Below are 27,046 nucleotides of genomic sequence, written 5' to 3'. Positions count from 1 at the left end.
ACACATTGTACAAGGGACCCTGGCTGGCGAGCTGTTCGACCTGTGTTTGTCCCTTTGGATCTTGATTGTTAGAACAGCACCAACCCAGTACGCCACCCACCAAGCAGTCAAGACAAACAAAAGTACAAATGCATGAGAAAACAGGTTATGCCGACGGACCCAGCGGCGCTGCCAGGAGCGGCGAGACCGACGGCACGCACCGACTGAGAAGACTGGGGCAGCAGGACCAGGTATCCAGGCAGCTTGCAGCACAGGACGCACACTGGACGGGTGACCGAAAAACCGATGAAGCTACGGAAACTCAGAGAAACAGAAGGACACACACACACAGACAGAAACACGGACTGACGCAAACATCTCAGCTATACCAGGAGTCAAAATATCAGACGAGAAAACCCACAAGAACAAATGGCAGAACAGCAACGTTGAACACGCCTACGGAAACAGTGGCAATCTATCAATGAGGACACTAAGTTAGATAGCACCCAAACAAATCGGTCACCAATACGCAAACAAAAATTAACGTAGAAAAACCACAGGGCGCTACCCTGAATAACCACAGGTCTCTAACCTACTGGGACGCACAAAGGCCAGCCAGCAAAACACCGAAACCGACCACCGCAAGGCGAACAGATCGGTCACCAATACGCAAACAAAAATTAACCTAGAAAACCACAGGGCGCTACCCTGAATAACCACAGGGCGCTACCCTGAATAACCACAGGGCGCTACCCTGAATAACCACAGGGCGCTACCCTGAATAACCACAGGCCTCTAACCTGAAAACCCCATAGGGATTGAACCTGAATATCACGCGTGAAACACATCCGCTCACGAAACAAAACAAAAAAAAACCGTCCTGGTCCTTACTGGAATGCACAAAGGCCAGCCAGCAAAACATGGAAACCGAACACTCGCAAGGCGAACCGATACAAATAAGCGCTGGATCCCACCAGCCCACCAGGCAGACCGTGGCTCACCATGATCGGACGCCCCCCTAGGTGAAATGGAGAGACCCACGTTCCAAAACACAATGACAAAACGACACGCTCACAGACAGATTGCCACCCGGACCGTCAACGAGACTCTCAGAAGCATGTCACATCACTTGGCGACAGCCATTCCACATGATCGGTGGAGCAACACGGCGGAGCACTAAAACTCTCTACACAAAACATGAATACTAGTAGAACGAAAAAGAAAGCACTTGTACTTGAAACTGGAAACGACGTAGTGTTACCACATCGAGTAAATCGACGGGGACATCTACCAAACTGAAACAAATCGAACGACACAGGATCGGAGCAGTCCGGCGACAAGGAATAGACGTGCACCAGTGCCCAACACGGCGCGAGTAACAATGAGCAAACGAGAGCAAAGCTACCCATGCTGACGACCAAGCAATACGACGAGCATACACTACAGAACGGACAACAGAAGGTGTGAAAACACAGTGCACACGACCACACGAACAACCAGAGGGCGGAGGGCGACAATGTACACTGGTTCAAAACACCGCACACAGAGTTGCTCCACAAGGACTGTGTGCAGTAAAAGCTTCTCAGGTATGTAGTTTGATAAGATTGGTGAGACATTTGACACCTCTGAATAGCCTGCATACATGCGGTGGAAGGGTTTATCGATCTGTAACAGCAGGTAGATCTACACCTAAATTGCCTTATCATACGACGGTTCGTGCTCACGATTGCACGATACTATGGTTCTATGATGCGCGACAAGACCCTTCTACAGTACTGTCGGGCGCTGAAGAACGGTTCACTGAAGAACGTCCAGGCTAGAATTTCACCAATTTTTTTAGAACGGTATAGCTAGATATGTTTACAGATAGGAACGGAATCGTAATGTACACTACAATATACACTAGGTCCCTCGGACGTATAACTCTGTACTAGTACATGTACGGACCGTACCATAGGATAAGAATGAAACTGCTGCGTTCGCTGAAAATAATATCATCCTCGACTAGAACACTGACCCCCCAGTTCTTCGACACCCGAAAATACTGTAAACCCGTTTCGAAATGCATTACAATAAGAAAAATAATTCAAAAATAAATTAAAATACAAAAATAAGTAAATGAATGCGAAACTATAAGATACTCCCTTACTAAGAACACTTGTAGAGGGGTTGTTGAAGGCCCTTCACCTTCTGCCAATGTCCATGGGCCTTGAGGTGATCGACAAACGGTCGATTACCACTCATGGTTTTCCACACGAGTTACACGTGAAAAACATACTCTCTAGTAGATGAAGTTTAGAGGTGAAATGTGATAGATCAAGGCACGACCAATTTCTTTATACCCATAATCTCCTAATGAGAACTAGGATGTTCATTGGTTGAGGGGTGTGGCGCGCGCGCGCTGTACATACATGTGCAGTTATACATGTTATACATGACATGTATAACCCCCCATGACCCAAGAGGCAAGAATGTGCAACTCCTACATTGTTACGGAATCTCGGCCATTCCGTTCCCCGGGAAGACTTGTTTGTTACATTATTATATTATTGACATGACGGAAATGGAGACTAAACTCAGAGGGACGAACAAGAAGACTGACAAAAGGACTGTCGACTACAAAATCGCGCATGCTCATATCACACATGCACGCGACTAGACGAGACAGTTTGGGGGAATGCCATCACACAGGAAAACAACACATCATTTCATAACAACATGCAATACCCTTTCTATGGTGTTCGCCGATAGCACTTGGTGCAGTGTTCCAGATGATCATTTGCAGCTCCGTTCTAGCGAGCAGCGGAGTAATAATAATAAAACCACTCACTGTCAGAAACTTACTCAGCGTGTATGCAACACATCTGCTTGATCACTGCAGATTTTCGGATTGCACGCACGCTATCCCCAGTTGTAGGTAGTACAAAAAATACCTGAGATACGTGATTTGAGTTTTCACCATCGGAGACCCAGTATGAAGAGTTGCACACTCTTGGGAGTTACATTGTATATACTCTTGGTGTATAGTTCGAGAAAGAAATGATTTATGTCTAAAAGAATTATATGAGCGGAAAGCTAGAAAAACTCTACATCACATCAACCATTCAATAGAAGAAACCGATTCGCATCTCGATCTGATATCACAGTTCAAAGATTCCAAACCTGAACAAAAAAGACTCACCGTGACGGGGGCGTCTTTCTGCTTTCGAAACATCTCTTGTTCTCCAAGGTCGTCACCTCCCCTTGGTTTTGTTTGAGACGTCTAGACACAGCCTTGTTTACAAAGGTCAATTGAGAATGCAACTCCTACATAGACACAGCCTTGTTTACAAAGGTCATTTGAGACGTCAAGACACAGCCTTGTTTACAAAGGTCATCGTGGCGTGATCTATGACCTCGATATGAAGTAGTCTCAACCTGGTGTTTCATTATCGACTCCTTTGCAGTGTGAGAAGCTAAAATGGCGTGAACAACTTCTGAGCCGTGTAGAGCAGAGAAATGGTATTTATTTTCATGCGATAATGAAGAATTCTCAATCCGTCGCCTCAGTGCTAGCAAGACAAGCAGGGATCTTGACCCGATGATAGCACATCCCAGAAGATTCGATATGTCACCACTCACTGCTGCTGAGTATATCTGCAGGGTCACCAGTCTGATCTTGAATGTGAAGAATAGGAAACAGCACCTTCCTAAAATCGTCATCGGTAGTGTGGAGGACTACGGAACTATTAGTGAGACTGATGATGGTGTCATACTGCGAAGGTGGACTGATGGTAGACACTCATTCTACAAGCTTAGTGAAATGCGTGACGAACCGTGCTCTCAACACATCATCGACCTCTTCGCTGATGCGACCTATTTGGATTCCAGCTACGTAATGCAACTTGTCAAGGAGGTGAATGAGAATGAAGTCTATCGAGTTCATGATGTGCGTGTACGACATAGTACCAAGGCCGTTCAACTCCGTGCCGTTGCAACAAGAGTAACGCGGATTCGTGTGTGAGTTGGTACGATCGACATCAGCGAGTATGGATTCGTCTCGAAATTACCAGAGTCGACTGTTGACACGATGGAGGTGCAAAGGAGGTCGTCGACTGACAGTTCGATTGCTGACTGGGTGAAACCATTGGTGCACATCAGAGAGTCCGACAACTCCACCTCGTACTGCGTGTAACGGAAGAGGTCATGGGTGAATCCATCCTCACACGTATTCGAAGAGTAAACTTTGTAGTCTCTCATCTGATACCAGCTTGATGAAATAATGATAACAAGAACTGAATTGTATATACTACCTTTCTCCTCCACTCCATTGCGATCTTCAGTGTGCGTTCCATTATTCTTTGTAATGACATGTATCGTATCTGTAGCATTCATATGAGGACAATAAGCGAGGAAGTGGCCAAATTCTCCGCAGCCATAGCACGCACGGTCGGGCTGCATGGCTCCTCGCAAACCTCCGCGTCCGAAACGGCCGTGACCACGGCCACCTTGCAGCTGGCCTTGCTGTTGGCTGACAAAACCGTTTGTGACACCGACAGCTCTCTCCAGTGCGGAGGGATGAGAATCAACATTTTCAAGGGTGCCGGCCAGGCGATCACGTTCTGTGTGTTCCTGGTCGCCATTTCGGTTCTCCGTGGCAACGCTCGGCCGGATGGGACTGTACTCCGAGTGCCTGGGTCGACTGGGCGCGGGAGTCGACTGTTGTTGGTGTCGCGGAGCTGTTGCAAACACGGGCTGAGCGTATCCCGATCGGGATTGTTCGCGGGCGTGGATGGCACCCACCTCAATCGCCTTTTGGACGGCTGCATCCAACGATGTAGGTCGTGGAGATGCAAGTGCCAGACGCAGGTCTTTCGTGCCCTGGCCGTCGATGAACAACTGGAGCAGCATTGAGTCCAGGAGCGGCCCACTCTGCCCGGGATAAGCATGGCGTGCCAGACGTCGCAGCTCCTGCGCGAACGCATACTGGGTTTTAGTGGCCAACTTCACTCTCTGTCGGAGCGTCGCCTCGTGCATAAGGGCCAGTTGCGGAGGTTCCAGTCTCGCGCGCAGCCCTTTGACTGCCTCGCGATAGGTGATGTTGGGTGAGTTGGCAACGATGTCCGTCAACATCTCGCGCCGGCAACTGGTGCAAACATTGTTCATGGGTGTAGCCCGACAGGGCACATGCGTTATCAAAGTGGCTCATATAATTTACAAAATCTTGTCCAGGTTGACTGCCAAATGTGTCTGGGAGCAAGATGGGTTTGGGCTGTGGACGTGCATGTAGTGCGCCCGTGTCCATGGTGTCCGGCAAGCGAAAACGATGGGACAACCCCTGTACCGGCGAACTCTCGCGCTCTTCAGCAAAGCTTATGTCACAGCCAGCTTCAGCGAAGCTACGCTCTAACTTTTCTTGTCTCTTGGATTTCGCTGAACGGCCCATTGTGAACAAAAAATTGTTTTTGTGTTTTTGAATTTTCGAAAAAAATAATCTCTGCAAAAATTTCCCGTGGATTCGATATCGACGAGTCGATCAACGATCTAGATCTACGTATGTAACCTATCGTGCGTAGCGGCAAACAACTAAATTTTGCAGAGACAATTCCTAATAGGCAACTTGTACCGGAATCTCAGCCATTCCGTTCCCCGGGACGCAGGACACAAAGGACAAGACTGGTTTGTTACATTATGTTATATTTACAAGACGGAAAAGCAATCTGCTCTGGCAGAGACGAACAAGAAGACTGACAAAAGGACTCTCGACTACAACATCGCGCATGCTCATATCACACATGCACGCGACTAGACGAGACAGTTTGGGGAATGCCATCACACAGGAAAACAACACATCATTTCACAACACCTGCCCCCTTGATGTCATTCCACAAAATAATAAACCGACACCATGTTCCACATGCACAACAGCAAAAGGAACCACAGCAGAACAGAAAAACGAAAACCAACCATCAACCTAGAGCCGACGCTCTAAAATAATATCCGGGCCACGAAACAGGGCCAAACAAAAACCTACAGCCGACGCTCTACAACCAGGCCACGCCACACAAGGCCAACCGAAACACGGGAGCCGAGGCTCCAACAAAATAATAACATGCGCACAGCCGCACGAAATAAATCTACAACAAAAACAATGGAGAACAACAGAACGAATAGAAGAGCAACAGACCGACAGCAACCAAACTGAAACAACACAGTAACAAGCAACGAACTGAACAGAGAGAGAGAGAACACAGCGAGCAAAACAACAAGACGAACAACAAGGACGACACACAGTCGGTAACGCCAGACTCGTCCACTGTCCTCTGGCGAGCCACGGCCACACGCTCCGTCGTGGTTCCTGCCCTAACAGGCTCCAGTCCACAGTGACTGTTCTAGTCCATCACCTTCTCTGCCTCCTCTCCGCGTCGTCTTCCCCTCCCACCAGCTCTTCACCTCCTCCGCTCCCACGCTCTGTTTACATCAAAGTAACAGTTACTTCGTTGTTGACGACGACGAACGGACTCATTACAAACTAACTCATTCTCTGCGTCCCGGGTTTCGGCACCACGTTGTAACGGAATCTCAGCCATTCCGTTCCCCGGGACGCAGGACACAAAGGACAAGACTTGTTTGTTTTACATTATTTATTGACAAGACGGAAATGGAGACAACACTCAAAGGGACGAACAAGAAGACTGACAAAAGGACTCTCGACTACAACATCGCACATGCTCATATCACACATGCACGCGACTAGACGAGACAGTTTGGGGAATGCCATCACACAGGAAAACAACACATCATTTCACAACAAACTACTCGTACTCTATCTACGGACACAGTGTAGACTCTACTACCGGTACACCCAGCTAACAGATATCCTAATAACAGACAACAGACAGCAGTCAGTATGCCATCATGCACAAAACACGGACACAGAAAATGTTCTGAAAATGTTTGGCCAGACAGGTTGGCGCCAATGCGTGACCTATGGACTGTAAACAATGCATGCAACAAGAAAACGACGAGCAGAAAGAAACACAATACAGAAAGGAAAATATCGACGAAAAGAGTGGATGAGGATATGGTAGTTCACTTGCGTGGGACTCCGTGGGTCTTCGTAGTAGGCGATCTCCGAAGGCGTACACACTCCGCCAGCGATGTAGACGCAGTTGACGTTTTCCGCTGCCACCAGTGTAGGCTCCCGGCTAATGAAGTCCCCTCACACCAAAACACATGGGTTTTATAGTATTGAATTATGGCAGTACAAGAGTGTAGACAAGAAGGAGAACAGGACAACGACCACTCAAGACAGCTAGAACAGAACAGAACTGGAGACCCACTGGAGCATGGGCTCTTCTATGTGAGTGGCTCTCATCGCCAAGGGGAACGAGCGGGAAATACGAATAGTGAGTATACAGGTGGTAGCATAAATATTTAATACAGCTATTATGTTCAGGGCAATACGGACAACCCAAGTCACGACCACACATCGAAAACTACTGCTCGCTTGAAGACTGTATAAAGTGTATTCACAAACAACAACAAATCTGAAAACTCTGAAAAAGAAACTAAACAAAAAAGCCACGAGGTCCGCGCAGCACCTTGCGCACCAAGATCATCTACGAAAATGGAGGCATCGCAGTTCGCCTTCAAGAAAACAGCAACTATTGCAGCGAAGCGGTGAAAACTGCAAGAAAGCGAAAGCCATAGATCACGGACACAACAGAAAAAGTCTGTCCCAAAGAAAGCGCATCGCTAGCCGCGCAGCATTGTTCACACACAGCGCACAGTTCACTGTACATTTGGCAAAAAAAACATAAAAGAAAATCAAGACTGTTCAAAGCGCAAAAAACACATGTTCACGTCATGTTCAAGGAAATTCGAACGAAGAGAAAAAGAGAGTAGAGAAGTTTAGAGAAGCACAAGAACGACGAAATGGAGAAGAGAAACGTTCTTGAGATGAAGAGTAGAGAGAAGAGCAGAGAGAAGAGAGAGACAGACTGGAAAGCAGTTCTACAGAAGACGTGATAGAGAAGAAAGGTGAGAGAATAGACAGAACGAAAATAGCAAAGACAAAGTCCACAACAAATTCAAAACAATGTCGATCTTGTTCACAAGTTCAACCATCAGGCAGGAACATATTACATATCTATCAAGAACTGACCTTTGTGACGTGTGTATGAGCATGACCATTTTCGAAAATTGCATGGGGAGGTGGGAGCATTCTTCTTTTTATACCCACTCCCGTCCGGGGCAAGGTGGGGGTACAACCCCCCTTCACCCGAAAAATCATATTTTCACGTAAAAACCGGGCGCCCGGTTTTTACCCCAAAAATGGGGTACTATCAATAGTACCCCATTTGGGCTGGGGGATGGCCCGGTCATCAAACCGGCTTGATACATACTACTATGTACTAACAGGAGCGAGGTTAGAACGAGAGTACTTGTACACAAGAGAACAACACAGGACTTCAATGCCATGGCTTAGATGGGAAACAATTTGAAAATCCCAAATCTAAAACTAGTAGAACTAGGCACAAGCCACAAAACATTACGCAGGGCAGACAAAGCATGCTCACCTGAGTAGGAGCTCCGAGGACAGGGTTGAGCAAACGGAGCAAAGCGCAGCCATGCCGAGGACGCGTGGAGAAGACAAGATTTGAAGCCTTGGCGAAAACAAAAACGATCTCAGGGTCATGGGGAACGATGCCACTAGCTGGGCGCCAATTGTCGTCCGGGGGGGGGGGGGGGTATTGACCTGACGATAGCCCTTCTGATTACTCAATCACATCACAGGTACATCCCACGTACACCACACTCAGACGACAGATATTCGTCTTTACTCCGAAGAGAGTCTCAGGAAGAAGGCAACGAACAACAAGAATGCGTACAAATGCACGCATGTGCAACCTGCGCAGTCCGCACAACGAACACGCGGACCCAGCACACACGTGCCAAAAGGGGCAGGGACAACATATGCACTCCAGAGTAATGCACACCGCACCAAGATTACAAGCGACCTAGCATGACCGTCTTACAACACTGCACCTGTAACATGTGACAGTTCTGTACAAAATGCAACAGGAGAAATCATGCAAATTCGTTAACACAATGAATCTCAATGAGGGAGACCACGTCCGACCCCACATTGGGAGGGGAGGGCGCACTGTCCGGTACAGTCCACTAGCCAGCGACGGAGCAGCAAGGGCAGCGAGACACTCGGCGAGAGCAGCGAGACCAGCAGCAGCGATACACTGCTGGCGATGGCGCTGCAGGCATCGCCGGCTGGGAGCGACCGGAAACGAAAACGGAAACAAAGCCGGACGCAGGCCCTCGGGAAGCGAACTGAACAAATCCTTCCACCAGCTCCTCTGCCTCCTTTTCCACTGTCTTGAATATCACCAACTCCTCTGTCGATCTCCTCCGTTGTCACACTTTCGAATCTTATTTTCACGATACTTGTTGACCACGACAAGTAGACTCGCCCTCTGCGTTCCGGGTTTCGGCATCACGTTGTTACGGAATCACAGCCCTTTCATTCCCCGGGAAGCAGGACACCAAAGAGAAGACTTGTTTGTTACATTATTATATTATTGACATGACGGAAATGAAGACTACACTCAAAGAGACGAACAAGAAGACTGACAAAAAGGACTGTCGACTACAAAATCATGCATGCTTATATCACACATGCACGCGACTAGATGAGACAGTTTGGGGAATGGCATCACACAGAAAAACAACGCATCATTTTTACAACATCAGCAGCAATACTACATTGACTGTTCGTCGGAAGAAGAAGACAGAAAGGCCACAGCGAAGACATGTGCACAATATACATGCATTGTGCATGCACATGAAACTTTGCAACGAAAACAACACGTCCACAAACTACATAACTGTGCTACATCATACAATGAGCAGCAAGACTACACTAACTGGTCTTGGGCAGAATATTGACAGCTTACACCGCTACAGGCGTGGTGGTGCGTGGCAGTGGCCGACTAGAATCTTGCTGCTCCGTCGGCAAGTAAGTGCCATCTGGAGCTGGGGCGGCGGGTGCTGCGGCTGCGTGGGGCATCATTGCTGAACCGGTGGTGACAGAGTTCCCAGGTGAGACAGGTTCAGTGCATGTACAGGCTCCTCGATCCATCAGACCTTATCAAGGCTGTCCTTAAAAGTTTGCTGACCACCAAATTGCTGGTCAAACAAACGAAACCGGTTCATTGAACTGAATGAGCAGCACAGAGATGAATAAATGGTTCTCCGTGGACATGCCAAGCCAATAAATGGCAGTAACTGAAAATGGTGCGACGACAATTGCAACCATCTATGGACCACTTGCCAGAGACCTTGTTCACATGTGACATTATTTCTGATTCTGTTTTTCTCATACTCCCCTCGCTGGGAATACATATTTCTGTTCTCTTCATGCTCCCATCCCTGGGAAATATGTTTCAGATGCATGCAGAGACAAGTCAAGTCGGACGCACCTGTTTCGCCACAAAACCTGACCAGGGAAGTGGTATGACTGTTTTTGTGTATGTGTATGTTTATGTGTGTGTGTGGGGGGGGGGGGGGGGAAGTGGGTGGGTGGGTGGGTGGGTGCGTAGGTGGGTGATCTATGTCCAATGAATCTCATAAGCCATGAATTGGTTCAAACGTGTTCAATTCTTGGCATTTTTCCTCGGTTTTTAGGGAATTCCTTTGGGGAGGTGGTGCCCGGGGTTCTGTTGTGTATACACGGATGGAAAATAATGTTCTACATCGGGTGAAAGCTAGCGTGGATATCAGTGACACTGTTAAGATGACCAGTAAAAATGCATTTTCCAAAGGAAAATTTTACAGAAAACGACGACGCGTACAGTACATGTACTTGCAAATCTCCACGACGCGCTGGATACTCCGAGCGAGGAGCTGGAGGTAAGGGAGCTGCGATCTCAGCTTGATGAGCGATCCCTGAGGTGAGCGATCTCGGGCGTTCAGCAAAATCGAGCTGATTCCGAGTAGCCGATTACTTTCTTGTGGCTTGCGCTGCTCTTGCCTGCACAGCGTGACAAGATAATCTATTTTGATGCGGCGCTGTATCAATCCAAATCACCCACCTGTCGCTCTCGAAATTCACTCGAACTCTAGCTAGACCTTTCAGGTACCAGCAAACTAACTAGCTAACCAAAATTGGGATGAAATGGGTGGCCAAGTAAGCATTGGCGACATATAAACAAAGCTGAAAGATAAGCGACAATATCGCTGACGCGGACCAAGTATTTTGGAGCCCAGCGAACAGCCGAATAGGCGCAAACCGGCCGATTTTGGGAACGCCTACGTACAGTCGTCACATCAGAGGTCATGACCGCGTACCGCGTACCGGTCAGTGAACTCTGATGCATGCAGCTGCAGAGTGCATGCTGTAGGATGATACCAAGAGTACATAACCCCATATGTACTCTTGATACTAATACCAAGAGTCTATAACGCGGGTTATGGACTCTTGATAATACTAGTACTAGTGGTGGCATTAGTGGCGATGCTAGTCTGCTACATACATACATGTACATCTAGATCTACGTGTACGGGTTGCGCCTCGCCGCGCCGGCGCAACAGCAGCTGCGTGATCGTCATGGTTACCGGTTTCGCGCCTTCCTGGCCGGCTACACTCTCTACTCGTCTCAGGACAGTAGAATCGAACTCCTTAGCAGCAGCTGCTGCGCATACTCCTCATCGGAAGAGTTTGCACGAGCAGTTTTTCGGTCTTGGTCAGAGAAGGTGGAAGCACTTTATTCTGCTTCCGTTTGTAGACGGTCAGTTTTGTCCTAAACCCTTTTTCCTGTCCAGGCAATGTGCTCAGTCCGTTCTTGACGAGTCCCTACGGCGAAGTGACAAAAGATTCCAAGTTATAGTGAGTTTCCAGACCGCGTAGGGCAAATCGAAACAAAGAGTTTATTCTTGAATCTCCAGAGAACCCCTTGTCTGCTTACCGCCAGTAGTTCTTTGTTGCCCCTGCCCATGACGGGTAGTGATGAGTAGATCCAGTAAATGTTTTCAAGCAGTTGATCCGAGGAGCTCCAAGTTGCGATAAAGACGGACTTGATTGCAATACTCGATACCATCATGTGAACTTTCGTCCTTTTCAGCAGTAGCTTGTGTAGCCATTTTGGCAGTATGTTGCGCAAGAAAGCAGTAATCGCCGGCTATTTCTCCGTGACTTCAGCCAGGTGTCGGACACGGAAACTGCACACATCGCGAGGTGAGCTATGCTGACATGCTTCATTCTCTCTGTCATCAAGCGATCGTTTTCATTGTGCGATTTGTGCTGGCTTGCATCACAGCTCTAGGCCGTTCAGTGACTTGTCTACTACTTCGAAGTACATGACATTGTGTAGTTTGGTGTGAACGCTTGTCTGCGGCTTTCCCAAAGGGAGGTCGACTAATGTCGTCGGTGCCGTGTGTTCTGTATGGTCTTCTCAATTGCAGGTTCGATGGCCGGTGGTTTGAGCAACATGTTCTCCGCGTTACACTTCGCAGAGCAGAGCTGATTGCCGAGCCAAAAGTAAGTTTTGGCAAGGTGCTGAGAAGGACCATCAGATGGCGACAAGAAGCGGGGAATCGTCTGCAACGACATCCATCAGCGCTGCTCAGCGTGTGCTCTGGGAATGGCCGTTCTGGGAAGACGCATCAGGTAAGAGGATTCGGTATACGTTTCGTACTTGAGGTTGGCGAGCAATTCTCTGTTGGTTGAGCAGTGAGTTCATCATACAGTTGAGCTCCGTGAAATCCGACCCGGAGTGCAAAGGCGGTGCCCTGGACTGGTTCCGATCACATTGCATTTCATTTGTACTTGCACATATGCAAATTCCAGCCGCATTCGTGCTACTTTCAGGGCGTCAAGGGTGTGCTAGTGGAGGGCGCAAAAATGCACTCTGGATCGGATTTTATCGAGCATAACTACTTCTTTCGGTAAAGGTATCGTTTAGGGTCCCAAATTATTTCAGTGGGCCAGCATGCAGAGCCCCAGGCATGCACATTACACACACGAGACATGCATAGTACAAACAGAGCATGCGCAGTGCAAACAAGGCATGCACCAGACAGTCGAGGTCAACAAGGTCATAATAATTAGGAGCATTCAGAGCTCAACCACAACTTGGTGAGTTTCCATTTAACTCTAGCTGCTGTCGTGTTAACCTCGACTGGCTCGAGTGCATTGACCTTGTTGACCTCGAGTGCATTGCGCATGCCCTGTTTGTACTATGCATGTCTCGTGTGTGTAATGTGCATGCCTGGGGCTCTGTAGAGCATGCTGACCCACTAAAATAATTTGGGACCCTAAACTATACCTTTACCCTTCTTTCCTTGTAGACTCGGGGTGAAGTGAGAGAAAAATAATATTTTTTCCGAGAATAGGGATGGCCGTTTTGCGGGTGTGTCTCTCGCTTCCTTACTACATTCGACTACACTTCTAACGAACTCGCATGATATAGGGAATTTCGTGATAAAGCGACGAACCCTTGTCCACTTCACAGTTTGAACCCACAATGTAAGTGCATCTCTGTTCCAGTCGAACCTCACGATTGCGGATACTCAAGGGACTAAGGTCAAATGTCCTCAATTTACAGATGTCCTCAATTCTCAGCAACTTGCACCCAGCATCATACAGTATGTATGTCATTTTGTTCGTTGCAATGGATGCAACCATCATAATACAGTACAGTCAGACCTCGCTTATCCGGTCCTCTGTTATCCGGATCCCTCGTCATTCGGCAGAAAATCGTTGGTTACCGATTTACAGCATATGTCATGAATACATACAGTGTGTGTGTGTATCCGATTATCCGGTTCCCTCGCCTATCCGGATGTGTTTTTTTTTGGTGGAAAAGGGATGTGTGCGGTTAAGCGAGGTCTGACTGTACATGTCTCGAGTAGGTGCTTTATGTACATGAGCATGATCCCATCCAGGACTGAGGTTGCCACATACTAGTGTACACTCCTGTAAGATAGTATGACACATGGCACATAGTGCATGAACCCTGGTGCACCAGCCAGTATGTCCGCATTTGCCAGGCTGACATCAGTGCAACACACTTTGTATTTGTATTTTATTATATAAAAGGATTTCCCAAAGGCTTTGGGCCTGTCGAGGGATCTCCTGCAAGAAGAATGAAATGAAAACTTTATGTAGAGGGAGCAGTTATTCGAGGATAGGCTAAGGAGATAGATGAAGGCATACAAAATCTGGTAATTAAGGAGTTGGAATACCGTCAGTGTAATGAATATATCTTACCTAAACACAGTACTATGGGGGCACGTGTGTTAGTGTCCGCATTTCGCATTTCGCAGGTGACCGCATTTTCAAGTGTCAGCGCATACAGTAAAACCTGTGACTAACGACCACCCCTTGGTGCCAGAGAAAAGCGGTCTTTAGTGGTAGGTGGTCCTTAGTTAGGTGTTTTCACCGCACATCCATATAGGTTCAACTCGAGTGACAGAAACTCGCCCAAACATGCTGTAAGTTGTAGCCTGCAGGCACGGTGACCAGGTGACTGGTGTACGCCATGTTTGATTGGGAATAAGGACCGAACGCTACATCGCAGCCTTGACGGACCGAAACCAGTCGACTCGGCGTCAAAAAGACTACAAAATATGGGCCAATCGCGGTCATCCGGGCTTTTATAAGAACGAAATGTGTAAATGAGATAGGCATTGTTCATACCTTGCTCCAGAATGTGCGTTGCCACTTTTCTGTACCACTTACATGACTTGCTAGTGGCCGTATACAAAGAGATCATGCCATCATTCCGATCCACTCCTCCCAGATGCAGATTGTAGTCGTTCACACACGTCAACTTCCGAATGAGACTCTTCTCGCAGTCGGTTACCTGGCCCATGCATATTCAGGAAGTGGACTGACTAAGTGTCTTCCAGCTACACGAACATCATCCCTGCATGGCTTCGATGGGCAAACTCTCCCTTAGCCCAGCTTCAGGTTCACGACACGCTTCGGCAGTCCCTGACGGTTCTTCCAAATCGTGCAGCAGACGGCGGTGTTGTTGTTTGTAAGGTAGCGTGCCAGTTCAATACTGCTGTACCAGTTGTCGATGGACAACTGGTATCCCTTACCCAGCAGTGGCTGAATAGTCGGCCCTTCCAATATTTGGCCACCTGCCGACCCTTCCAATAGTTGGTTAGGTGCGCCACAACCATCAAATGGATGACAAGGGCTTAAACCCCCACCAGCCTTTCTCCACTGTAAACAAGAAAGAAGCCGCAGAAACCACAATGTCACAGAGCTCTATTGTTGGGGGAGAGAGCTGTGAGCACTGCACACTTACCAGGTATCGCAATACACAATAAGGAAGAGGCGGCGCTTGATGCACCGCCTCAGGTGTTGGAACAGGGGTATAACCCCTGTAAGGTGGACGCCGCAGTGGCACGTGAAGGTCATTTCTGCAGACTGTTTTCAGGATAATGATACTGAACTGAAGGTATGAACCGCAAAGCAAGACCTTTATCTTCTTCCTGTCGAATTCGCTCCCCAGCTGCATACCGACATCAACCGCTAAAATCCAATCATACCGAGTAACGCAAAGGTCATCAGTTGACCTTTTGGACTTTTCAACTCTTGTCCAAAACCACCAAGAGGAACAAACCTGGATGAAGAAGACGTCAGTTGTCGAAGCGTTTGTGGAGGAGTTGTTACATTATTCTCAGTAAATAGATATGGCTGATACTTTCGGTGTAGACTTGGACGACCGTTCGTGGTCTCTCACCATGGGTCCTTTACTAATAGAAAGCGTCAGGCGAAATAGCACGTCATCGTACATTTGAGATCAGCGGGAAGAAGATGACGACGTCCACTAATTTAGTATCTGTGCACATGAATCTACTGTGTGTGTGACTCTGTGTGTCAGCTATGATATCATCTTCTGTGGTTCCATGCCTAGCATGTACGTCTGAACCATCCTGCAAAGTTCGAATGACGTAGGTTGAGCGATCGCTCCGCGAAACATACTTTTTGAAATTCTCTTCATAGTATATCTTCCACCATTGAAATTTCGAATTTCTTCAAAAAAAGTGCTGAGAGGGGTGGCTTGCAACCTCGATATGGCTTGTTCCAGGCATGCTTTGGAGCCATCTTCTGTTGAAGTAGTGGCGGGGATCTGCCCTGCAACTGCTACAGAAAATGATTCGATCTGAGAAAGGGTGAGACCGCGAATCTCGGTTGAATATTGAGTATTTCAAGCCTTTTCACGACGAAGATGGAGTTCTTTTTGGAGATGGACGTCGCGGCAAAGGACAAGTTGTCCGACGTCTGGCGACTCTTGATAATACTAGTACTAGTACTAGTAGTGGCATTAGTGGCGACGCTAGTCTGCTACATACATACATGTACATCTAGATCTACGTGTACGGGTTGCGCCTCGCCGCGCCGGCGCAACAGCAGCTGCGTGATCGTCATGGTTACCGGTTCCGCGCCTTCCTGGCCGGCTACACTCTCTACTCGTCTCAGGACAGTAGAATCGAACTCCTAAGCAGCAGCTGCTGCGCATACTCCTCATCAGAAGAGTTTGCACGAGCAGTTTTTCGGTCTTGGTCAGAGAAGGTGGAAGCACTGTATTCTGCTCCCGATTGTAGACGGTCAGTTTTGTCCTAAACCCTTTTTCCTGTCAATGCAGTGTACTCAGTCCATTCTTGACGAGTCCCTACAACGAAGTGACAAAAGATTCCAAGTTACAGGTCGTCCCTCGTTAATACATAATCTCTGGGACTTGACAAATGTTATGTATTAACGGGGTTTATGTACTAAACGAAAGTGTACATAACTTGCTTGTGTACCAGTATTTTTCACTTTTTTCAACTTTTTTGAGTGTTTCTTGCTGCCGTGAGTCCATGACTAGGGAGCGAGATATTCTTGATTCCCTCGATATAACATAAAAAATTATGTTATAACGGTCACAGTCAGCCAAGATTCTACAGTTTACATGCCCAGCTAGCTGCGCCTGAACAGTCACTCGGAAAAAAAACAGAGCTTTGTCGGTGTGTGATGTGCGCTCTGATTTCTGAGCTAATCGCATCCACAAGTAGAAACCAGAACACGATGTGCCTCCACTGGAAGGCCAAAAGACCAACAAAATTATGTACTATTGAGGTAGGTGGCATGCGGGTACGGAGAAATGTTATGTACTAACGGGGTTTATGTACTAACGAATTATGTACTAACCGACATAATTTGTATGGAAGTGATCACGTTTCGTCCGGGACTTGAGATTTCTTATGTACTAACGGGGTTTATGTACTAACCAGACTCGTATTAACGGGGGACGACCTGTATAGTGAGTTTCCAGACCGCGTAGGGCAAAACGAAACGAAGAGTTTATTCTTGAATCTCCAGAGAACTCCTTGTCTCCTTACCGCCAGTAGTTCTTTGTTGCCCCTGCCCATGACGGGTAGAGATGAGTAGATCCAGTAAATGTTTTCAAGCAGTTGATCCGAGGAGCTCTAAGTTGCGATAAAGACGGACTTGATTGCAATACTCGATACCATCATGTGATCTTCCGTCCTTTTTCAGCAGTAGCTTGTGTAGCCATTTTGGCAGTATGTTGCGCAAGAAAGCAGTAATCGCCGGCTATTTGTCCGTGACTTCCGCCGGGTGTCGGACACGGAAACTGCACACATCGCGAGGTGAGCTATGCTGACATTGTGCATTCTCTCTGTCATCAAGCGATAGTTTTCATAGTGCGCTTTGCGCTGGCTTGCATCACAGCTCTAGGTCGTTCAGTGACTTGTCTACTACTTCGAAGTACATGACATTGTGTAGTTTGGTGTGAACGCTTGTGTGCGGCTTTCCCAAAGGGATGTCGACTAATGTCGTCGGTGCCTTGCGTTCTGTATGGTGTTTTCATTTGCAGCTTCGATGGCCGGTGATTTGAGCAACATGTTCTCCGCGTTACACTTCGCAGAGCAGAGCTGATTGCCGAGCCAGAAGTAAGTTTTGGCAAGGTGCTGAGAAGGACCATCAGATAGCGACAGGAAGCGGAGAATCGTCTGCAACGACATCAATCAGCGCTGCTCAGCGTCAGCTCTGGGAATGGCCGTTCCGGGTCGTCGCCGTTCGAAGACGCAGCAGGTAAGAGGATTTGCTATGCGTTGCGTACTTGAGGTTGGTGAACAATTGTCTGTTGGTTGAGCAGTGAGTTCATCATACAGTTGAGCTCCGTGAAATCCGACCCGGAGTGCAAAGGTGGTGCCCTGGACTGGTTCCGATCACATTGCATTTCATTTGTACTTGCACGTGTGCAAATTCCAGCCGCATTCGTGCTACTTTCAGGGCATCAAGCGTGTGCTAGTTGAGGGCGCAAAAAATGCACTCTGGATCGGATTTTATCGAGCACAACTGTACTCTTCTTTCCTTGTAGACTCGCGGTGAAGTGAGAGAAAAAATACTTTTTTTCCGAGAATAGGGATGGCCGTTTTGCGGGTGTGTCTCTCGCTTCAATACTACAGTCAACTGCACTTGTAACGAACTCGCATAATATAGGGAATTTCGTGATAAAGCGACGAACCCTTGTCCAATTCACAGTTTGAACCCACAATGTAAATGCATCTCTGTTCCAGTCGAACCTCACGATTACGGACACTCAAGGGACTAAGGTCAAATGTCCTCAATTTACAGATGTCCTCAATTCTCAGCAACTTGCACCCAGCATCATACAATATGTATGTCATTTTGTTCGTTGCAATGGATGCAACCATCATAATACAGCACAGTCAGACCTCGCTTATCCGGTCCTCTGTTATCCGGATCCCTCGTCATTCGGCAGAAAATCTTTGGTTACCGATTTACAGCATATGTCATGCATACATACAGTGTGTGTGTGTGTGTGTCCGATTATCCGGTTCCCTCGCCTATCCGGATGGTTTTTTTTGTGGAAAACGGATGTGTGCGGTTAAGCGAGGTCTGACTGTACACGTCTCAAGTAGGTGCTTTATGTACATGAGCATGGTCCCATCCAGGACTGAGATTGCCACATACTAGTGTACACTCCTGTAAGATAGTATGACACATGGCACATAGTTCATGAACCCTGGTGCACCAGCCAGTATGTCCGCATTTGCCAGGCTGACATCAGTGCAACACACTTTGTATTTGTATTTTATTATATAAAAGGATTTCCCAAAGGCTTTGGGCCTGTCGAGGGATCTCCTGCAAGAAGAATGAAATGAAAACTTTATGTAGAGGGAGCAGTTATTCGAGGATAGGCTAAGGAGATAGATGAAGGCATACAAAATCTGGTAATTAAGGAGTTGGAATACCGTCAGTGTAATGAATATATCTTACCTAAACACAGTACTATGGGGGCACGTGTGTTAGTGTCCGCATTTCGCATTTCGCAGGTGACCGCATTTTCAAGTGTCAGCGCATACAGTAAAACCTGTGACTAATGACCACCCCTTGGTGCCAGAGAAAGCGGTCTTTAGTGGTAGGTGGTCCTTAGTTAGGTGTTTTCACCGCACATCCATATAGGTTCAACTCGAGTGACAGAAACTCGCCCAAACATGCTGTAAGTTGTAGCCTGCAGGCACGGTGACCAGGTGACTGGTGTACGCCATGTTTGATTGGGAATAAGGACCGAACGCTACATCGCAGCCTTGACGGACCGAAACCAGTCGACTCGGCGTCAAAAAGACTACAAAATATGGGCCAATCGCGGTCATCCGGGCTTTTATAAGAACGAAATGTGTAAATGAGATAGGCATTGTTCATACCTTGCTCCAGAATGTGCGTTGCCACTTTTCTGTACCACTTACATGACTTGCTAGTGGCCGTATACAAAGAGATCATGCCATCATTCCGATCCACTCCTCCCAGATGCAGATTGTAGTCGTTCACACACGTCAACTTCCGAATGAGACTCTTCTCGCAGTCGGTTACCTGGCCCATGCATATTCAGGAAGTGGACTGACTTAGTGTCTTCCAGCTACACGAACATCATCCCTGCATGGCTTCGATGGGCAAACTCTCCCTTAGCCCAGCTTCAGGTTCACGACACGCTTCGGCAGTCCCTGACGGTTCTTCCAAATCGTGCAGCAGACGGCGGTGTTGTTGTTTGTAAGGTAGCGTGCCAGTTCAATACTGCTGTACCAGTTGTCGATGGACAACTGGTATCCCTTACCCAGCAGTGGCTGAATAGTCGGCCCTTCCAATATTTGGCCACCTGCCGACCCTTCCAATAGTTGGTTAGGTGCGCCACAACCATCAAATGGATGACAAGGGCTTAAACCCCCACCAGCCTTTCTCCACTGTAAACAAGAAAGAAGCCGCAGAAACCACAATGTCACAGAGCTCTATTGTTGGGGGAGAGAGCTGTGAGCACTGCACTCTTACCAAGTATCACAATAGAAGATAAACAAGAGGCGACGCTTGATGGACCGCCTCAAGTGCGGGAAGAGGGGTATTACCCCTGTCAGTTTAGCCCCACAATGACACGTGAATGCCATTTTAACTTGATGATACGTAAGTGAAGGTGTGAACCGCAAAGCAAGACCTTTCACAGCGTCTTGGTATTCGGACTGCAGAAGCAGTCCGACCTGCCGGTCCTTCCAGTATCGGTTTTGATGGGCCGCATCTGCCAGGTGTGCGGTCACGGCTGGGGCCCCCACCAGCCTTTCTCTACTGTAAAAACGAAAGAAACAGCAGAAAGCACAGTGTCAGTGTCCTGATAGTCGGACTGCTTTTGCAGTCCGACCTGGTGGCCCTTCCAGTAACGGCTCAGGTGAGCCGCATCCGCGAGGTGTGAGGCCACAGCTGAAGCGCCCACCAGCCTTTCTCCACTGTAAACAAGAAAGAAACAGCAGAAAGCACAGTGTCATAGAGCTCTATTGTTGGGGGAGAGAGCTGTGAGCACTGCACACTTACCAGGTATCGCAATACACAATAAGGAAGAGGCGGCGCTTGATGCACCGCCTCAGGTGTTGGAACAGGGGTATAACCCCTGTAAGGTGGACGCCGCAGTGGCACGTGAAGGTCATTTCTACAGACTGTTTTCAGGATAATGATACTGAACTGAAGGTATGAACCGCAAAGCAAGACCTTTATCTTCTTCCTGTCGAATTCGCTCCCCAGCTGCATACCGACATCAACCGCTAAAATCCAATCATACCGAGTAACGCAAAGGTCATCAGTTGACCTTTTGGACTTTTCAACTCTTATCCAAAACCACCAAGAGGAAAAAACCAGGATGAAGAAGACGTCAGTTGTAGAAGCGTTTGTGGAGGAGTTGTTACATTATTCTCAGTAAATAGATATGGCTGATACTTTCGGTGTAGACTTGGACGACCGTTCGTGGTCTCTCACCATGGGTCCTTTACTAATAGAAAGCGTCAGGCGAAATAGCACGTCATCGTACATTTGAGATCAGCGGGAAGAAGATGACGACGTCCACTAATTTAGTATCTGTGCACACGAATCTGCTGTGTGTGTGACTCTGTGTGTCAGCTATGATCATCTTCTGTGGTTCCATGCCTAGCATGTACGTCTGAACCATCCTGCAAAGTTTGAATGACGTAGGTTGAGCGATCGCTCCGCGAAACATACTTTTTGAAATTCTCTTCATAGTATATCTTCCACCATTGAAATTTCGAATTTCTTCAAAAAAAGTGCTGAGAGGGGTGGCTTGCAACCTCGATATGGCTTGTTCCAGGCATGCTTTGGAGCCATCTTCTATTGAAGTAGTGGCGGGGATCTGCCCTGCAACTGCTACAACAAAAAAAGATTCGATCTGAGAAAGGGTGAGACCGCGAATCTCGGTTGAATATTGAGTATTTCAAGCCTTTTCACGACGAAGATGGAGTTCTTTTTGGAGATGGACGTCGCGGCAAAGGACAAGTTGTCCGACGTCTAGTCTGCTACATACATACATGTACATCTAGATCTACGTGTACGGGTTGCGCCTCGCCGCGCCGGCGCAACAGCAGCTGCGTGATCGTCATGGTTACCGGTTTCGCGCCTTCCTGGCCGGCTACACTCTCTACTCGTCTCAGGACAGTAGAATCGAACTCCTTAGCAGCAGCTGCTGCGCATACTCCTCATCAGAAGAGTTTGCACGACCAGTTTTTCGGTCTTGGTCAGAGAAGGTGGAAGCACTTTATTCTGCTCCCGTTTGTAGACGGTCAGTTTTGTCCTAAACCCTTTTTCCTGTCAATGCAGTGTACTCAGTCCGTTCTTGACGAGTCCCTACAACGAAGTGACAAAAGATTCCAAGTTATAGTGAGTTTCCAGACCGCGTAGGGCAAAACGAAACGAAGAGTGTATTGTTGAATCTCCAGAGAACCCCTTGTCTCCTTACCGCCAGTAGTTCTTCGTTGCCCCTGCCCATGACCGGTAGAGATGAGTAGATCCAGTAAATGTTTTCAAGCAGTTGATCCGAGGAGCTCCAAGTTGCGATAAAGACGGACTTGATTGCAATACTCGATACCATCATGTGAACTTCCGTCCTTTTCAGCAGTAGCTTGTGTAGCCATTTTGGCAATATGTTGCGCAAGAAAGCAGTAATCGCCGGCTATTTCTCCGTGACTTCCGCCGGGTGTCGGACACGGAAACTGCACACATCGCGAGGTGAGCTATGCTGACATTGTGCATTCTCTCTGTCATTAAGCGATAGTTTTCATAGTGCGCTTTGCGCTGGCTTGCATCACAGCTCTAGGTCGTTCAGTGACTTGTCTAATACTTCGAAGTACATGACATTGTGTAGTTTGGTGTGAACGCTTGTGTGCGGCTTTCCCAAAGGGATGTCGACTAATGTCGTCGGTGCCGTGCGTTCTGTATGGTGTTTTCATTTGCAGCTTCGATGGCCGGTGATTTGAGCAACATGTTATCCGCTTTACACTTCGCAGAGCAGAGCTGATTGCCGAGCCAGAAGTAAGTTTTGGCAAGGTGCTGAGAAGGACCATCAGATAGCGACAGGAAGCGGGGAATCGTCTGCAACGACATCCATCAGCGCTGCTCAACGTCAGCTCTGGGAATGGCCGTTCCGGGTCGTCGCCGTTCGAAGACGCAGCAGGTAAGAGGATTTGCTATGCGTATCGTACTTGAGGTTGGTGAACAATTGTCTGTTGGTTGAGCAGTGAGTTCATCATACAGTTGAGCTCCGTGAAATCCGACCCGGAGTGCAAAGGTGGTGCCCTGGACTGGTTCCGATCACATTGCATTTCATTTGTACTTGCACGTGTGCAAATTCCAGCCGCATTCGTGCTACTTTCAGGGCATCAAGCGTGTGCTAGTTGAGGGCGCAAAAAATGCACTCTGGATCGGATTTTATCGAGCACAACTGTACTCTTCTTTCCTTGTAGACTCGCGGTGAAGTGAGAGAAAAAATAACGTTTTTCCGAGAATAGGGATGGCCGTTATGCGGGCGTGTCTCTCGCTTCCTCACTACAGTAAACTAGACTTGTAACGAACTCGCATGATATAGGGAATTTCGTGATAAAGCGACGAACCCTTGTCCAATTCCCAGTTTGAACCCACAATGTAAATGCATCTGTATTCCAGTCGAACCTCACGATTGCGGATACTCAAGGGACTAAGGTCAAATGTCCTCAATTTACAGATGTCCTCAATTCTCAGCAACTTGCACCCAGCATCATACAATATGGACGTCATTTTGTTCGTTGCAATGAATGCAACCATCATAATACAGCACAGTAAGACCTCGCTTATCCGGTCCTCTGTTATCCGGATCCCTCGCTATCCGGAAGAAAATCGTTGGTTACCGATTTACAGCATATGTCATGCATACATACAGTGTGTGTGTGTGTGTGTGTGTGTCCGATTATCCGGTTCCCTCGCCTATCCGGATGTGTGTTTTTTGTGGAAAAGGGATGTGTGCGGTTAAGCGAGGTCTGACTGTACATGTCTCGAGTAGGTGTTTTATGTACATGAGCATGATCCCATCCAGGACTGAGGTTGCCACATACTAGTGTACACTCCTGTAAGATAGTATGACACATGGCACATAGTGCATGAACCCTGGTGCACCAGCCAGTATGTCCGCATTTGCCAGGCAGGAAAGCAGTTAATCGAAGATAGGCTAAGGAAATAGATCGAGGCATACAAAATCTGGTAATTACATCTGGTAATTAAGGAGTTGGGATACCGTCAGTGTAATGAATATATCTTACCTGAACACAGTACTATGGGGGCACGCGTGTTAGTGTTCGCATTTCGCAGGTGACCGCATTTTCAAGTGTCAGCGCATACAGTAAAACCTATGACTAACGACCACCCCTTGGTGCCAAAGAAAGCGGTCTTTAGTGGTAGGTGGTCCTTAGTGGTAGGTGGTCCTTAGTTAGGTGTTTTCACCGCACATCCATATAGGTTCAACTCGAGTGACAGAAACTCGCCCAAACATGCTGTAAGTTGTAGCCTGCAGGCACGGTGACCAGGTGACTGGTGTACGCCATGTTCGATTGGGAATAAGGAACGAACGCTACATCGCAGCCTTTTCGGACCAAAACCAGTCGACTCAGCGTCAAAAGGACTACAAAATATGGGCCAATCGCGGTCATCCGGGCTTTTATAAGAACGAAATGTGTAAATGAGATAGGCATTGTTCATACCTTGCTCAAGAATGTGCGTTGCCACTTTTCTGTACCACTTACATGACTTGCGAGTGGCTGTATACAAAGAGATCATGCCATCATTCCAATCCACTCCTCCCAGATGCAGATTGTAGTCGTTCACACACGTCAACTTCCGAATGAGACTCTTCTCGCAGTCGGTTACCTGGCCCATGCATATTCAGGAAGGTAGCGTGCCAGTTCAATACTGCTGTACCAGTTGTCGATGGACAACTGGTATCCCTTACCCAGCAGTGGCTGAATAGTCGGCCCTTCCAATATTTGGCCATCTGCCGACCCTTCCAATAGTTGGTTAGGTGCGCCACATCCATCAAATGGATGACAAGGGCTTGAACCCCCACCAGCCTTTCTCCACTGTAAACAAGAAAGAAGCCGCAGAAAGCACAATGTCATAGAGCTCTATTGTTGGGGGAGAGAGCTGTGAGCACTGCACTCTTACCAAGTATCACAATATAAAATAACCAAGAGGCGAAGCTTGATGGACCGCCTCAAGTGCTGGAAGAGGGGTATTACCCCTGCCAGTTTAGCCCCACAATGACACGTGAATGCCATTTTAACTTAATGATACGTAAGTGAAGGTGTGAACCGCAAAGCAAGACCTTTCACAGCGTCTTGGTATTCGGACTGCAGAAGCAGTCCGACCTGCCGGTCCTTCCAGTATCGGTTTCGATGGGCCGCATCTGCCAGGTGTGCGGTCACGGCTGGGGCCCCCACCCGCCTTTCTCCTCTGTAAAAACGAAAGAAACAGCAGAAAGAACACAGAGTCCTGATAGTCGGACTGCAAAAGGAGTCCGACCTGCCAGCCCTTCCAGTAACGGCTCAGGTGAGCCGCATCCGCGAGGTGTGAGGCCACAGCTGAAGCGCCCACCAGCCTTTCTCCACTGTAAACAAGAAAGAAACAGCAGAAAGCACAGTGTCATAGAGCTCTATTGTTGGGGGAGAGAGCTGTGAGCACTGCACACTTACCAGGTATCGCAATACACAATAAGGAAGAGGCGGCGCTTGATGCACCGCCTCAGGTGTTGGAACAGGGGTATAACCCCTGTAAGCTTAATGCCACAGTGACAAGGGAAAGTCATTTACAGGGTACTGATACCGGTCACAGCAACCTGATAGTCGGACTGCAAAAGCAGTCCGACCTGCCGGTCCTTCCAGTAATGGGTCAGGTGGGCCCCATCCGCCAGGTGTGCGGCCACGGCTGAGGCTCCCACCAGCCTTTCTCCACTGTAAAACGAAAGAAACCGCAGAAAGCACAGCGTCATAGAGCTCTTTTGTTTGGGGAGAGAGCTGTCAGCACTGCACACTTACCAGGTATCGCAATATACAATACAGGGTCCTAATACGCTCTACGGCGTCCCGGTAGTCTGACTGCAACAGCAGTCCGACTTGCCGACCCTCCCAGTAACGGGTTAGATGGGCCGTACCCGTGAGGTGGGCGACCACGGCTGGGCCTCCCACCAGCCTTTCTCCACTGTAAAAACGAAAGAAACCGCAGAAAGCATAGTGTCATAGAGCTCTTTTGTTGGGGGAGAGAGCTAGGAGCACTGCACACTTACCATTTATCGCAATATATGATTAGAAAGAGGCGGCGCTTGACGCACCGCCTCAGATGCCGGAACAGGGGTATTACCCCTGTCAGTCGGACACCGCAGTGGCACGTGAACGTCATTTGGGCTGTTTTCAGGATAATGATACTGAAGTGAAGGTGTGAACCGCAAAGCAAGACCTTTACCTTCTTCCTGTCGAATTCGCTCCCCAGCTGCATACCGACATCATCCGCTAAAACCCAATCATACCAAGTAACGCAAAGGTCATCAGTTGACCTTTTGGACTTTTCAACTCTTATCCAAAACCACCAAGAGGGAAAAACCAGGATGAAGAAGACGTCAGTTGTAGAAGCGTTTGTGGAGGAGTTGTTACATTATTCTCAGTGAATAGATATGGCTGATACATTCGGTGTAGACTTGGACGACCGGTCGTGGTCTCTTACCACGGGTCCTTTACTAATAGAAAGGTGGACGCCAATAAGAACTGTTGTGGAGTTGGCAGATCAAAAGGCGCAGCAAGAAATTTGGCACGTCGGTGGTAGACTCCATCGGGAGGACGGACCAGCTCTTGTTGATAGTAGGGGAGTCCGCCTGGTGCTATGGAGGTCGCCTTCATCGCTTTAATGAACCTGCTTGGATAGGACGGGGTAGCATCGAGTACTACCTCAACGGCGCCCGTCATAGAGCCGACGGTGTAGGACACGGAAACTGCACACATCGTGAGTTGAGCTATGCAGATCCCAGATCTTCACACATCATCAGGATACTGATACGCTCCACGGTGTCCTGGTAGTCGGAGTACAGAAGCAGTCCGACCTGCCGGCCCTTCCAATATTTGTCCAGGTGGGCCGCATCCATCAAATGGGTGGTAAGGGCTCGAACTACCACCAGCCCTTCTCCACTGT

The 27,046-nt window shown here is 48.1% G+C and overlaps 1 long non-coding RNA gene across 1 annotated transcript; it reads left to right on the top strand.

Moving 5' to 3' along the window:
• Positions 1–11,399: 11,399 nt before the first annotated feature.
• On the top strand, positions 11,400–22,987 carry LOC135825086 (uncharacterized). The gene is made up of 4 exons (XR_010555013.1): positions 11,400–12,208; positions 12,436–12,640; positions 17,868–18,085; positions 22,801–22,987. It is a non-coding gene; the product is annotated as an uncharacterized LOC135825086 (long non-coding RNA).
• The last annotated feature ends 4,059 nt before the right edge of the window (positions 22,988–27,046 follow it).

The sequence above is a fragment of the Sycon ciliatum genome, chromosome 9, assembly GCF_964019385.1.
Source record: "Sycon ciliatum chromosome 9, ocSycCili1.1, whole genome shotgun sequence".
Taxonomy (NCBI): domain Eukaryota; kingdom Metazoa; phylum Porifera; class Calcarea; order Leucosolenida; family Sycettidae; genus Sycon; species Sycon ciliatum.
This window is presented reverse-complemented; position numbering and strand designations above follow the sequence as displayed.